This window comes from Neophocaena asiaeorientalis, unplaced genomic scaffold, assembly GCF_003031525.2.
Source record: "Neophocaena asiaeorientalis asiaeorientalis breed wild unplaced genomic scaffold, Neophocaena_asiaeorientalis_V1.1 scaffold278, whole genome shotgun sequence".
NCBI lineage: Eukaryota > Metazoa > Chordata > Mammalia > Artiodactyla > Phocoenidae > Neophocaena > Neophocaena asiaeorientalis.
The window spans coordinates 1,594,053-1,608,210 of NW_020174431.1; the positions used below are offsets into that span (position 1 = coordinate 1,594,053).

The window sequence follows — 14,158 nt, forward strand, 5'->3', positions numbered from 1 at the left end:
AAAGACCAAAGTGAACAAAAATTTCCAGTGTTGCCATCTCATGACAATCCATTTCCAATGGTTGTATTCAGCACCTATGGCCAACTCCACTAGATCAATAGTATCATAGACTCCACCTCTGCAACCCTTAGGACACTGACAAAGATATTGTGCCGTCTGGTGGGGGTGGTGATGGTGGGGGAGGCCGTGGGTATGAGGGCTGAGGGATGCAGGAAGTCTACACTTTCCACCTCATTTGGCTGTGAACCTAAAGCTGCTCTAAGAAAATTCTTTTTTTTTTAAGAGAAAGAAAAAAATTACCCAGTCCCAATGTGCCACTAGGAGCACACATCCTTCAAAGACTGTCTACAGAGATCAAAACTGGGGTGACAGAGCACACGTTCCACACCCATTGCCGGCGAGCACCTAGCACAGTGATTCAGGCCCGTCTGCCTGAACGACCGGGCCAGGAGCCCTCGCTCTCAGCCCACGGCTGCTCTGGGACATTGTGCACCCAGAGGCCAGGTCTCAGGCTCTAATCGCAGGCCCCGCCCACCCAGGGCAGCCGCACCTCCAGCTCCTGAAGGGTCAGGATCTAAGGCAGGCATGTGCCCGAGGTGCCCGCAGTCTGGGTGAGAGGGGCTCCGAACTGCCGTTTGTCCACCCCTGTTGAGTCTGGGCTGGAGCTGCCTTTGTCCCAGCTGAGCAGGGGTGGACCAGCCCCAGGCAGAGGCCCTTGCCTCTTCTGTGTCTCTGCCTAGAGTCCGAGCCGGGCCTCTCCTCCGTGCCCCGTGGGCAGAGGCCCAGGGCTGCCAATCGCCCCCTCCCCGGCAGCGCTGGGGGACAGGATGAGGAAGGAGCAGGCTGCAGCCCTCTGGTTGAAGTAATTCTCTCCCCTCCAGCGGCTCCGGCTATAGCTGCCCGTTGAACGTGACTTGAGAGGCTGGCACCAGGCCCCTCTCCGCTCCTAGAAACTGCCCCAGGACTGGAAAAAGGCTGTTAGCTGACATCGCGCACCTTCGCCAACCGTCGAGCATCGAGTTCAAGCTGGTCCGCCTTCTCCCTACCAGGCACCTCCGCGGGCCCACCTGAATGTTCATCTCGGGCCATTTCCAGGTGTGATGCTCAGCGCTCGGATCTTCGCCCCATTGTCAGAGAAAACACGTGGAAGCTGTGATGACGGGGAAGAGAGGGAGGGGGAAGGGCAGGCAGTTCCCCGAGGTCGACGCTGCAGATACAGGCAAATGAGGTGTAGGGTGGAGCCCTCGCCCCCACTTTCTTCCTGCTCTTCTCCCGTTTCCAGGGCCTGTACTCAGTGCCCTCCAGGCAAGTGACGGGGGCGGGGGGCACCTTCGCACAGAGTCTCTGCCCCAAAGAAACATGTGGCCCAAGACAGCCAGCAGTGAAACCCACACGGGACAAACGTCACAAACCACAGGGACAGACAAATAGCCAGCAGATGATGTTTCCGTAGCGTCAAAGGTACATGCCTCTTACAGGGCAGCAGAAGTAGCTGGAAACCCAGCACCGCCTTCACGCGGCCCGGGGACCGGCAGGCCTGAGTCAGGTGTGTTCCCTCAGACCTACGCGTGCCTGATCCCAGCGGGCAGTGCACTTGCCCAAAACAAAGGAAAATGACACACAGGCAAGTAAATACACACTCCCGCACCTCCCATCTGAGAGCAACTGGGCAGAGTCCCTGCAGCACAAAATGATGTTTGCCTGCACGGCAGGGGCGTGAATCTTTTCCACAAGAGGAAACTATTTCTGCAGTCATTCTCTGCTGCTCTAACAGGCTAGGTCCTCTGGGGCTGGATCTCTGAGAACTTTGCAGTGAGTTTCTTTGTTGCAGTAACAAACAAGTGCAGCTGTTGGCATATGCCTGCTGAACAGCATGGGTCCAAGGGATGCGAAATAAGGTGCCGAAATCAGAGCAGGGAAAAGTGACACCCTAACCCGGCAATGCCGGCACCTTGAGCTTCCCTCCCCTGCAGCAGCCAGGCCGGCTCCCCAACCTGGGAAGCTGTTCCCCCCTCCCTCCCCGCCTCTCTCCTTCCCTCTGTCTAGTGACCTCCTACTCATCCTGAATCAGGCTTGTTTTGCCCCGTGTACAGCAACCCAAAATGCTGAGACGCCAAGGTTTGCAGCAAAGAGAGGGATTTATTCGCAAGGCAGCCAGGCGAGGAGATAGGAAAACAATCTCCAATCCGGCTCCCCGAAGGCAAACGGCCAGGGCACTTAAGGGATGAGGACTAAAGAAGCAGGGTGATCTGAGGCATGGGAGCGTGGGGAGAGCTGATTGGGAAAAGGTGTGGTGATGGTTGTTCTGCGCAAGCCTAAGGAAGCTACAGGCCTCTGCACGTTCAAAAGGTCACCCACCACGTGGACATGCACGCCTGCCCAGTTGAAGGGTCAGTGGTCCCACCCAGTCTTAACCAGCTCAGTTCAAACTGGACACAGCTGACTCTCGCTCAGCTGAACTAGACGCAGCTGACTCCAACTTTCTGGAAAAAAACTGGAGCAAACATCTTATTGTTTAGGCTCCATGCGGCCTGGAGAACAAGCAAGTTTTTTGTAGCAACAATTAAAACAACCTTGATTAGTAAAGGCAGGTGCGATGGAGTTAGTTAATGATCACCCTTGGTTTTGATCCTTCAGACCCAGCTAGGCCTCCCCTGTTGCAGGCCTCTGACACCCCTGTAGACCCATGCCCCCGCTGCGTCCCCACCACACCGGGGGTCTGTGGCTACCCCTGTGACATTGAACACTTTCCAGTGTGAGCATCACCTTCTCTACTCGTCTGTAAGATTACTGGTCTTTGTGTCCTACCCACCAGTTCTCCTGATGTAGAGAAAATGCTTGGACGTGTTTGCTAAATGAACCAGGAAGGCTAAATTAGCTCTGCCTCAGCAAGAGTCAGTGTTACAGGAAACGATCTGGTTGAAGACTTTCAGCCCCGCGAGGGCCCTGTGGCAGCCAGGCCTCCGATGAGCCCCCATCCTGGAATTCAGACCTTCTCCAGCCCCTTCCCACAATGCATCTGGGCTGGTCTGCATGACCAACACAATAAGATGGACATGACAGCATGTGACTTTGAAGCCACTTCCGCCTTACTCGGTCCTGGAGGAAGCCAGACACTATGCTGTGAGGACACTCACGCTGGCCCGTGGAGAGGCCCCCGGGCGGAGGAACTGACGCCTCGTGCCCACAGCCAACACCAGCTTGCCCACCGCGTGAGGGAGACACGGGGTGGGGGGCAGACCTCGCGCCCCAAGCCGAGCCTTTGGATGATGCAACCTCATCAAAGATGCTGGGCCAGAACCACTCCTTAATTTGCTCCTGGAGAAATTGTGAGATTGTGTGTGTTGATGAAGGTTTTGAAGCCAAGGGTGACGTCAAGTCCATTGCACCTGTACCTGCCCTCACCTATGAAGCTCGCTTTCGTGGCTGCCACGAAAGACTTGAATGTCCTCCACATGTCACGGAGCCCAAACAATAAGATGTTTGCCCTAGCTGTTTTCCAGGAACTTGGAGTCAGCTGTGTCTAGTTCAAGCCCCAGCCACTTAAGGCTGCTTAGGACCACTGACCCTCCAAGTGGGCATGCACAGGTATCTGCTTAGTGACCTTTTGTCATCAGGAGCCCAGAACGCCACCTTCAGAACCGCTAACTCCTCTGTCTTCTGAGCAAGCTCCCGTGGAAAAGCCTGCAGCTTAACACCTGCTCAGAACAACAAGGAAACTCACCTTTTTCTTATTTCCAATCACTCCGCCACGCCCCACGCCTCAGACTACGCTGCTTCCTTACCCCATAAATACCCCAGGCCCTCGCCTTCGGGGAGGTAGATTTGCGGTTTGTTTTCCAGTCTCCTTCTCCGGCTGCCTCTGCTCTTTCTCGGCTGCAAACCTCAGTGACTCGGTGTCTGGCTGCTACGCAAACTGAGCCAGGTTTAGTAACAGTTTTTACGGAATTTCTTATCGTAGTCATAGGTAAGTACAGACCCTGATAGGTGAGCTGGGTTGGAGCTGTCGTGGGGAGACCTGGGGAGAGCCCGGTCCGAGGGGCCTCATAGGCCCTGGGGTTTGGACCAAACCAGAGAGAGCAAGTTAGTGCAAACCTCAGGAAGAGAAACCAAGGCTCGTCTCCCGGGGCCCCAAACAGGGGAGTAGGTCATAAACATCAACCAGACGCAGCTGTGGTCTAAGGCCTGCTGCCTTCTGTCCCTGAATCCTGCATCCCACTGGACAAGGCAACCAAGCTGACCTTGAAAGCCCTGGTCTTACTCAATCTCTTGACTTTACAGCGGAGGACTGACTTGTCCGCGGGGTTGAGAGCTGCATCCCGTTCCTCTGACTCCAGCCGAGCTGCTCCGGGCTGCACCGCCCCACGGACTGGCTTCAAGGCTGATCGCCTCCCTCACCCACGCCTTACCTGCCCCTGCCTACTGGCCAGGACGGTAGTCACTCCCCAACAGCCTGTCCTTCACACTTCTGGTGGCTCTTGCACTAATTGCGGATGTAACTCAACATCCAGCCTGGGCAGTGTCTGCAATCTCCCCCAGGTTCTACCTGGTGTTCCCCAGGGGACCCCTTAAATTCAGCTACACAGCTTCCCACCCACCCCCAGGCCCGGGCAGGACTCTCGCCACCCAGTCCCTGGGGACGTCCTTTCTTCAGTCTCCGGAGAGACCCTTTCCTCAGAAGCAGGGCTGTGTCCCAGCCTCTGCAGCCATATCCCCAATGTGCTGGGAGGCCCAACAGGAGAATGAGATGCAGAGGAGAGCCTGCAGGGCAGTCTCAGGAAGGCTCTCTTCTCTCTGCACCTCCTCACTACCCTTCCATCCAGACTTCTGTGTACACTAGAAGCTTGCAGCAGTGACTTGGCTGAGCCCCTGGCTTCAGAGCTTAGGCAGGTTTACCAGATGACCTGCCAACTGTCACCTATTCATTCATATTGAGAATATTTTCTGGATGCCTTCTGAACTCCTCCTGGAGTTACTGAACTGGTCCTTCGTTCTCTGTCTCCCCTGGACCCAAAGAACAAGCCCTCTCTCTCCTCTCCTCACTTCTGGCCAAACAGTGCCCGTCCCCCTCCCACCCCCTGTTTCTCCGCCTCCCTTTGGGTTGGATGGAAACCTACAGGTCACAAGGCAGGAAGTGGTCCCTGGTGCTCTTCTTGATGAGCAAAAACAAGTTCTGAGACCTCGGGGAGTTTTTACAAATCTTTGGAAATGAATCAGAAGTTTTGAAAGCTGAATCTTTAAAAAGGTCCCCCTGTGGCTGCAGCCAGATTTTGGCCCCTGGCTTGAGTTCTGAGCTCCCTCTGGTCTTGAGAAAGGGTCAGGAAGTGCCTGTGCTGTGCCCCCTCCCCAGGGGGAGAGCCAAGGTAGGCAGGCTGGCTGCACCTGCAGGAGCTCGAGGCCCCAGGGCTCCTCTGCCCCCACCTGCGCCTGCCCTGCCCCCGGCTCCCCCTGGAAGAGTCTATGTAGGTGAAGTTCTCTCCTGCATCCCTCACTGTCACTTATCCTCTGTCTTTCTCATTCTCCAAGGCACTCACACACCGTCCCCACCACCCATCTTTCCCTCTTGGGACTCGGCTCAAGCCCACCCCTTCCGTGGCCTCAGCCCATCTTCAGTATAATGGAAGGTTTGGAGCACATCCAGGCCCAGTCATTTAGAGCCACCGTCACAATTCTGCATTTTTTAACCATTCTCTACCTGCTATTCTTTAATCGACACATTCTGCGTTTAGTAAGTGTATTTAAAAGATGGTGATTATAAGTGGAAAACCAGCTTCCCTCGCTATAACCAGAAGGAAACAATAACAATCACCATCCTGAAAGCAACACGGTAAGTCCTGCCCGAGACACTCTTGCCTTGAAAGGGAGGTCACCTCTCTCCTTTGTTACCTTTGCCAGATTAAGTCCTAAAATCATCTCAGGTACCATCAGGCCCCAAACTTTAGTCAACAATGGACTCCCTTTCAGATCTACCAGTTTAGGACTTCCCTGGTAATCCCGTGGTTAAGACTCTACGTGCCATGCAGCGTGGCCAAAAAATTTTTAAAAGTCTACAAGTTACTTTTCTGTTTCTTTCTCCCCACTCTTCTGCCCCCACCCCGTAATAATCATAACATACATGCAAACACAGTCCTCTGGTCTAAAAGTGCGTATGCCAAAAAAGCGTTTTTGTTTTTGTTCTTCTTTTGCTAGCACCAGCCACGGAGCAAGACACCGGCATTGTCTGGGGAGCGATAACAGGCTGTGTTTCCAATATCTCTGCCCACTGGCCCTGACAGATACCGTGGTGGTTCCTGCCAGGAAATCCCCTCTGCCTCATGGAAAACCCAGAGGAGGAAGTGGAGTCGTGAGGACTGTTCAGGCTCCACCCCAAGATGTTGGAGTGAAACCAGCCCATCTTCTCGGGCCCGGAAGCCCACAGGCTCTGCATACACTTGCAGGGACCCGGGAGCCTGCGATAAGACACACACACCACCGAGGCCCCGTGCGGTTGCCTCTGCACCGTGTTTTACCAGATCTGAGCTGGTTTGGAGTCCAACTACCACTTGATAAAGCCCGCAGAGGAAGAGCTGTTGCTACCTCCGTTTTGCAAATGAGCAAACCAGGGTCAAGAGCTCTGCCAGAGATCTAACAAGGTCAGCTTCGCTCCCCCACCCACAGTGGGCATGAGTAAGTCCTCACCAAATGTATTGCCCTTCCTTCCCGAACCCTGAGGCCACTCGTGTGTTCTGAGCAGCTGTAGGGGGAGAGCCTGGGTCGGCCTCTGCCCTGGTGTCCCCAGCCCACCCCACCACGCCTACAGACTTCCCTGGGCCTCCTCTCCTGGTGACGGGGCGCCCTGTCCTGCCTTCTCTCCCCTCAGGGACCATGACACCCGTCCTTGCCTGGGCCATAGCCCCAGGGAACAGCTGGGCCCCAGTTACAGGGTTGCATCCTCACGTCAAAGACCACCCGCCACCCAAGCCCTCTGCCCGGGTTGAACGGGGCTCAGCCTCGGGGGTTGGGGGGTGGGTGAAGACCCCCTCCAGCCTTTCTCAAACCCCTGGCTCTCACTTCCAGGGCCTGGCGTGTGGCTGCCTCACAGCCTGGGAGGCCTCTGTCCCCCACCCCTGCTCTGGCCTCGCAGTGGAGGGTCTTCAAGAATCTCGCATCCGACGCCTCCCAACTTTTCTCCCACCCCGGACCCCTGTTATTCCCCAAACTGTGTTTTCACCAAACAAACCACAGTTGCTGCATCATTTGTTTTCCAGATGTGATCAAGGATGGGCGGAGCTGCTCAGACATCCCCGAGCATCAGGAGAACCTCGCTGGCTCTGCTGGGTGATGCCCTGGAGAGCCTGGGAGCTCCTTCCTCAACGTGCATTTGTGAGCAAGTGCTGGACACTTTTTACCCACTTATACTTGTCTCTTGTGGCTGCTGGAACGAGTGACCGCAAACCTGGTGGCTCTGTCCTCACAGATCTGGAGGCCAGGTGTCTGTGGGCAGGCGGGGCTGGTTCCCAACGGGAGGCTCCGGGGAGAATCTCCTCCTCGCCTCTTGGGGTGCTGGTGGCTGTCTGCATCCTCGGCACACCCGGCTTGTAGCAGCAACCCTCCCATCCCTGGCCTTCCCCACTCTGTCCAGGATCTGTTTCCCAGAGAAAACTTCACACATCGTTAGAGTTCAACACATAAATTTGGGGGGACACAAAATGCAGCCCGTAACGTTCAGTATTTCCAATAAAACAAAGATCTTTAGACCCACCTTCATAAACGATTCCCAAACTACAGAACCGTTGAACTTCAGAAACGGGAGGAACATCAACGTTCATCCAGCCCAGGACCCGCGGGATGGGTGAGACTCCTCCACGGTCCTTCCCAAATGTCTCCCGAGCATCTTACGGAACGCCTCTGTCCCCCATCTCCCGAGGCAGCCCCAGACCCCTCGGGTGGCCCTGCGGTCCGGGAGCGTCATTCTGCTGAGCTGCCGTCGGGCTCCCCACCCCACCTCACCCCCTGCCCCCAGCACACATGCCGGCCCTGGGGCCGCTTGGAGCAGGTCCGAATCCCTTTCCAGGGGCGGCTCTTCAGCTATGCAGCAGCCGCTGTTCGGGTCTTCCTGCTCCGGGCTGAACGCCCCCCCTGCAGTGTCTTCCTGGTCACTCTTCTCTGGGCAGGTTCCAGTCCGTCTCTACCCTTCACCAAGAAGTGAGGCGCCCGGAAATGAAAGCGATGGCCGTGTCCATGCTGTTCATCCATCCTATGAAATCAGCCCCGCCGCTGGGGTAACAGCAATGCGCAGGAAGCATAGAGTCCAGCGGTCCTGACGCTCATGTTCTGGCGGGGGCAGGGCGGGGGGAGGAATGGTGGATGCAGAGGAACAAGCAAGGGACAGAGCAGAGCCATGCTCCCTGGAGTGGAAGCACGACCAGCAATAGTGAGGCAGGCGCTCTGGGCTGAGATCCAATGACAAGGATAGCAGCTCAGGCAAAGTCCCTAAGGTAGCAGAGCCCCCCTCCTGCGCACCCCCTTCCCAAAGGCCCCACTGGCTCCTTTGTCTCTCCAGACCTCAGGTGCCTCTGAAGCAGGGCCAGCCCAGGGGCAGCTCAGCCAGTGCAGGGCCACCTAAGGTCATCACCCTGGGAAGGAGGCTCGTCCTTAAAGACAGAATTTCAGTGGCTTTGAGGAGAGAGGATTATATAGCAGTTTAGGCAGCCCACACTTCTCTGGACAAGCATGGGGTCCGGGTGTTTGGTGCCCTCCCCAAAGGTATGAGGCTGCTTCTAACTAGGACGAACCACGAGCCCAAAGATGGGCACAGAGGGTGCCTAAAAGGCAGGCTCTGCAGCCCTGGCTCCAATGAACCCCGAACTCTCCCCGGGCCTGAAATGCCCACTACCCACGTGATCTTCGAAGCCCTGGACACTGAGAGACCCGGCTGAAACGTCATGTCCAGCTGCCTCTGCCCCCGGCAGGGTGAGTCCCCATTCCAGGGGGTACCAGCTCTCCAGTGGGCACCCCCTCCCCAACAGCAATCGTCTGTGCCCACGTTGGTCCCCGATACAGGGAACTTTCAAAGTGGAGGCTTTCTTGCATCACCAGTGCCTACTGTGTCAGGAAATAATGGTGAAGGAAGAAAAGAGGGAAGGAGGGGAAGATGCAAGGACAAAGGAGTCCCTGAGCTCCAGCAGGAGCCTGGCTCTCGGGGTGAGTGTCGGCTCCTGTTTGCACACTCGGGCAGCTCCCATCTCTCCCTGAGCCTGCTGTGACCTTGCTCCCATCCTCACAGGCCCACGGGGAGGCGTGGGGCTCAAGGAAACACTGTGGGAGGAATGAATGAGTGAGTGAGTGAATGTCACCGCCATCACCACCTCGCTGTTGTGACCACATGGGTCTGGATGCAGGAAAACTAGACTCCTTGAGAGCACTGGCATCCCCTCCCCGAGAACTGACTTCCATCTGGGCCAAAGATCAGAAAGGCGGGGGCTCCATGTTGGCTCTCGGGGGGACAGAGCAGGTGGGGGGCCGTGGGTCACCCAGCAGAGCACCGTCTGTTCCCAAAGTGACTCAGACTGGACTTGGGTGACAGCAGCCTCCCAGTGTGCCGGGGGAGGGGGGGAGGAGGGCCCTGGTTTCCCAGGAGTGGGCTGCTCCTTCTGGAGCGTGACCACCCAGCAGAGTCCTGGTGAAGGGGAGGGGTAGGGCAGCCATATTCATGACCCCAAAACTCAGAACCCGAACAGGTTGACAGAAAATGGGGCTGGATAATTTATCTAGATTGTTCCTGAGAATCTAGGGCGTAGCCTGTATCTATTGAGAACATACTCTTAACAACTTCTTTTTTGGGGGGGGCGGGTACTGTGAAGAGAGAAGCATCGATCTGAAATCTTATCAACTGGTACAAGTGGCCTGACATCTAAATCGTTGTCTGTCCTACCAGTTACCTGCCCTGGAATCTATTTCCCTCCTACACGGAGAGGGAAAGAACTTTGTAATGGTTAACTTTAATGTGGCATCTTGGCTAGGCTAAACGGAGCTGGGGCAACAGTGTTAATGGGTGCGTGTGTGAGGGTGTGTCCAGCAGCCATGAACATGTGACCGGGTTCAGCAGATTTCTCTCCCCATTGTGGGTAGGCATCACCCAATCCACTGAGGGTCCCAAACAGAACAAAAAGGGAGAGGAAGGGTAAGTTCACTCCTTGGTTTGAGCTGAGACATCCACCTTCTCCTGCCCTCGGATGTGGGTCTGGTTTGAGCCTTCAGACTAAGATCAGGACTTACCCTGTCAGCTCCCGAGGCTCAGGCTTTGGTTTGGACTGAACTACTTCCCCAGGTCTCCTGGGTCTCCACCCACAGCAGGCAGGTCCTGGGGCTTCTCTGTCTCCTCCGTAATGCATGAGCTGATTCCTATAACAAATCTCCTTGTGTCTCTACAGACCCTACCGGTTCTGTGGCTCTGTTTCTCTGGAGAACCCAAATACAGAACAGCTGGGATGTTATGATCATATGCGGACTGTCTTCATGGTTCTTAGAAGCCAGGGCATAAGGTGCCCTCTCTCTCCAGTCGCACATCTTCTTGTCGAGTGTGAAGTTGTAGAGATTCCTTTTCACCCCATCGGCAGCACGGGAACCACCTCCTCCCTGCAGAGGTCATGCCTCATGTGGGAGGGAGCCTGCCAGGTCTCCTGGCATCTAGTGCAGATGGTGGGAGGGTTTGTACTAAACCAACCCCAATCCAGAAATCCACACGCCCTGAGCTCAATGGGTTTACAATCTAGGGTAAATGTTGATGAGTTTTATTTTGTTATGTGGGGTCCTGAGGAAGGAGACTTGGCCTTGTTCACAAGGAATTACAATACGAGATGCACTTTGAGAGACTCATACTAAGAGGGAGATGTTTAGTCATTCACTCCAAGGGTATATGTTAAGGATCCACAACATTCTAGGTCCTGTTTGGGAGGACTTCCTGGAGGAGGAGGCATTTGATATGGACCTTAGAAGGCCTGTCAGGAATAGATATAAATTAAGATTTAAAAGATACAGGGACAATTCAGTGAAGAAAATGTATTATTTAGTATATGGAATTTGAAACATCTGTTTCGACCAGAGGTAGCATAATTCATTAAAATTAATGCCTGGAAGGATTTGGAGGGATTTTTGCTTTAGTTGAGATTAGTTTTGTTTTCACCAAAGTGGTTTCACCCCAACCAGTTCCCGTAAATGTATCAGTTCAGTTCTGCTCAGCCAAATGTCAGTTTTGTGTGTGATTCCCATTCCAGGCACTCGGGGTGAGTGTCGGCTCCTGTTTGCAGGACAACAGCGAACAGGTCAGCTCCGCTCTGCATCCACCCTGGCGATGAAATGCGACTGTTCATCTCTGTCAGGTTATTGTTCGATGTTTAGGTGAACTGACAGCAACTCAAACAATTTCCAAGCCACAGTCAAACTAAAAACTGAAATATCAAACTAAACAAAACTTCAGAGAAATATTCAACAACGGCTAAGAACATCTTATCCAATGTGACTCCCTGTAATCCTGTGAAGTGTCTTTAGAAATAATTTTTTGGGAAATTGGGAAATACCAGCAAGCGGACCATTTGCAGAACCAGTCTCGGCAAATGGATTTTCAGAGGTGGCTTTCGGAGCCCCTGGTTTCCTGATGTGACCTCGAGCCGCCTTGGCTCCTGGGAGGCTTCTAGCTCGCTCTCCTTATCCTCTCGGGGTCTAGATGGGGCAGGGAAGCTTCAGGACTAGGGGCTGGGTAACCTGGGCCACCCCCCCCCCACCACCACCACAGTGTCCGGTGTAAAGAGAAAGTCACTAAAACACAGGCCGGCAGATTTAAGAAGATGGTGAAGCCCTGGTCTCCACCAGACCCCTCCCCAGGGCTCCTTCCTCCAAGGGTGGGCCCACCAGGACGCCCCCTGGAAAGCAGCTATGCAGGTGGAGCCCTGCGGTCCATCCAGGTCCTTCTCTCATCCGAGGCCTGAAGTAAGTCACTTCCTCTCCCAGACCCCCAGATTCCCGTTCTGTTCCCCAGGCAATAGATGAAGAGATATTTCTGCTGCTTTCTTCCTGCCTTGTGGCCCCATCGAACCCTTTTCGGCAACAGCTCGGCAGGGATGAGCCTCAGGGGTCCCACCTCTCACCCCAGCCTGGCCCCCACCTCCCTGGACTGCTGGTGGCTTTACCTCTCTCCTTCCCTCTGTAAGTTCTAACCGTCCATGAACTGTTTGCATTGTTCTCAGTAGAACATATTTTACACACACGAGAATATGGAGAATAAAGTAACATCCCTGTATTAGCATCCTAGAACCAGGCAGCCTAGGAAGCAAAACCTGGAGGCATTGATCAAGAGCCTCCCGGATCCCTCCTCCTCCTCCTCCTCCTCCAGAGGAAGCACCAGTCCTGAACTTGGAGTTTACTGAATAGTGCTTTTAAGGAAAGAAAACCAGTTTTATACTCCACAGACTTGAGCCACTGTCCTCAGCGCTTTGGGCCTCACGGGACAGTAAGATGTCAAAATTAATGTTGGGCACTTGTGGAATTCCCCACACTTCAGAGGAAGTACGTGAAAGAAAAAAAAACTCACAAAACTATCACTTACCATCATAGTCACTTCATGAAAGAAAGGACATTTAACACAAACTATAGAAAGAGCATATTCTCAGAATTTAAGAAACTGAATACATTAGGTTCATCAAAACGTCTTTATTTTTCTTGTTTCCACACACAGCCTGGAACACTTCCTCCTGGACCGGCCTGGCATTTAGGAACCTCTCATTTAGAGACTAACTTCTATGACCTGCGTCCCTAAGAGGATGGGGACTTTCTTGGGGGGGGGCGGAAACCACCTGGGGGAACCACCCCCATCCAGAATGGGTGCCTGCTGCTGCCACCGTCCCCTCCTCTGATTGTGCCCCACTTCTTGTCTCCCGTCTTATCTCCTCCAGATGCTCCAGCCCCTCTCCCCCGGAACCCTCAGGGACAGGAGCCTCCTGCCTTTCTTCTCTGTCTCCCCACCCTCCAACCCAGGCCCAAGGAAAGGACTTCGGCCAGACCCTGAGTCAGGGCTAGGATGGACGGGGCAGCCCTCTGTGAGGGCACAGGAGGCTGAGTGACCCACTGAAAATGTCCCCAAATGGAACAACTTCATCGATACCATAGCTGTACCTGGGTAGCGTGGTACCGCTCCCACTGCACTGGGACAGAGCTGTCACTCACCCGCCCACGTGCCGGAATGAGGGGGATGGTAAAGGGCCGGGCAGGTATTTTGCAATAACTCCTCAGGTAAGCGGGCTCTGCCTCTCCCCACCCTGCGCTGAGAACCTTTGCCTTGGCTCTGGCTAGGATAATTTTCGTTGCTGTTTTTTTTTTTGGTTTGTGTTTTGTTTTTTTCTTTTAGCCGTGCTGCACGGCTTGAAGGATCTTAGTTCCCCGACCAAGTATCAAACCCACACCCTGGGCAATCAAAGCGCAGAGTCCTAACCACTGGCCTGCCAGGGAATTCCCCGGCTAAGATAGTTTTTTAAAAACACACAGCAACAGCACAGAAACCCAAGTTCAAATGGCACCTCAGCTTGACATGGGGGGCAGTGCTGCAGGCAGACCCTCGTCTCCCATCTCCATGTTCTGGACTCCCCCCACTCCTCCATGGGCGCTCCCCAGCCTGGAAGCCACTTCAGCGCCCCCCACCACAGAAAGGCCCTGAGAGGCTGCAGCCAAGGGGTCTGAGGGGGCCCCTTCCTCCCTGAGCCGTGTCCTCCTCAGATCTGACTGGGAAACGCCCCCCCAAGTACAGCCCCCTGCCCTTTACCCATCACAGCACCTCTCGTCCTTCCCATTCCCACCTGTCCTGCCCTCCTTCAGGTGGGGCAGGGCCGGTCCTCCGGGGCCACCACCTTCACTGTAGAAGATCCCATGTCTCAAAGGCAGGACAAGCACACGCATGCGTGCACGTGCTCACATATGCACGCATGCACACATGCATCTTTTTCTTTCAGCTCAAGCCTGAAGAACAGCTGGCTACATGCAAAGGATGATAAACTTCGTTTGTGGTGCAGGTATGTCCCAGCCCTTGGTCCAGGCTCCTCCGGCCTCAGGTCCTGACCAGAAGCTCAGGCAGACCCTCGGGTCCCCTCCATCCCCCTCCATCCCCCTCCATCCCCCTCCATCCCCCTCC

At 54.8% G+C, this 14,158-nt stretch overlaps 1 long non-coding RNA gene across 1 annotated transcript; it reads left to right on the plus strand.

The window, feature by feature from the left end:
• The first annotated feature begins 11,802 nt into the window (after nt 1-11,802).
• LOC112407562 (uncharacterized) lies at nt 11,803-12,828 on the plus strand. The gene is made up of 3 exons (XR_003004795.1): nt 11,803-11,967; nt 12,089-12,183; nt 12,713-12,828. It is a non-coding gene; the product is annotated as an uncharacterized LOC112407562 (long non-coding RNA).
• Nucleotides 12,829-14,158: the final 1,330 nt, after the last annotated feature.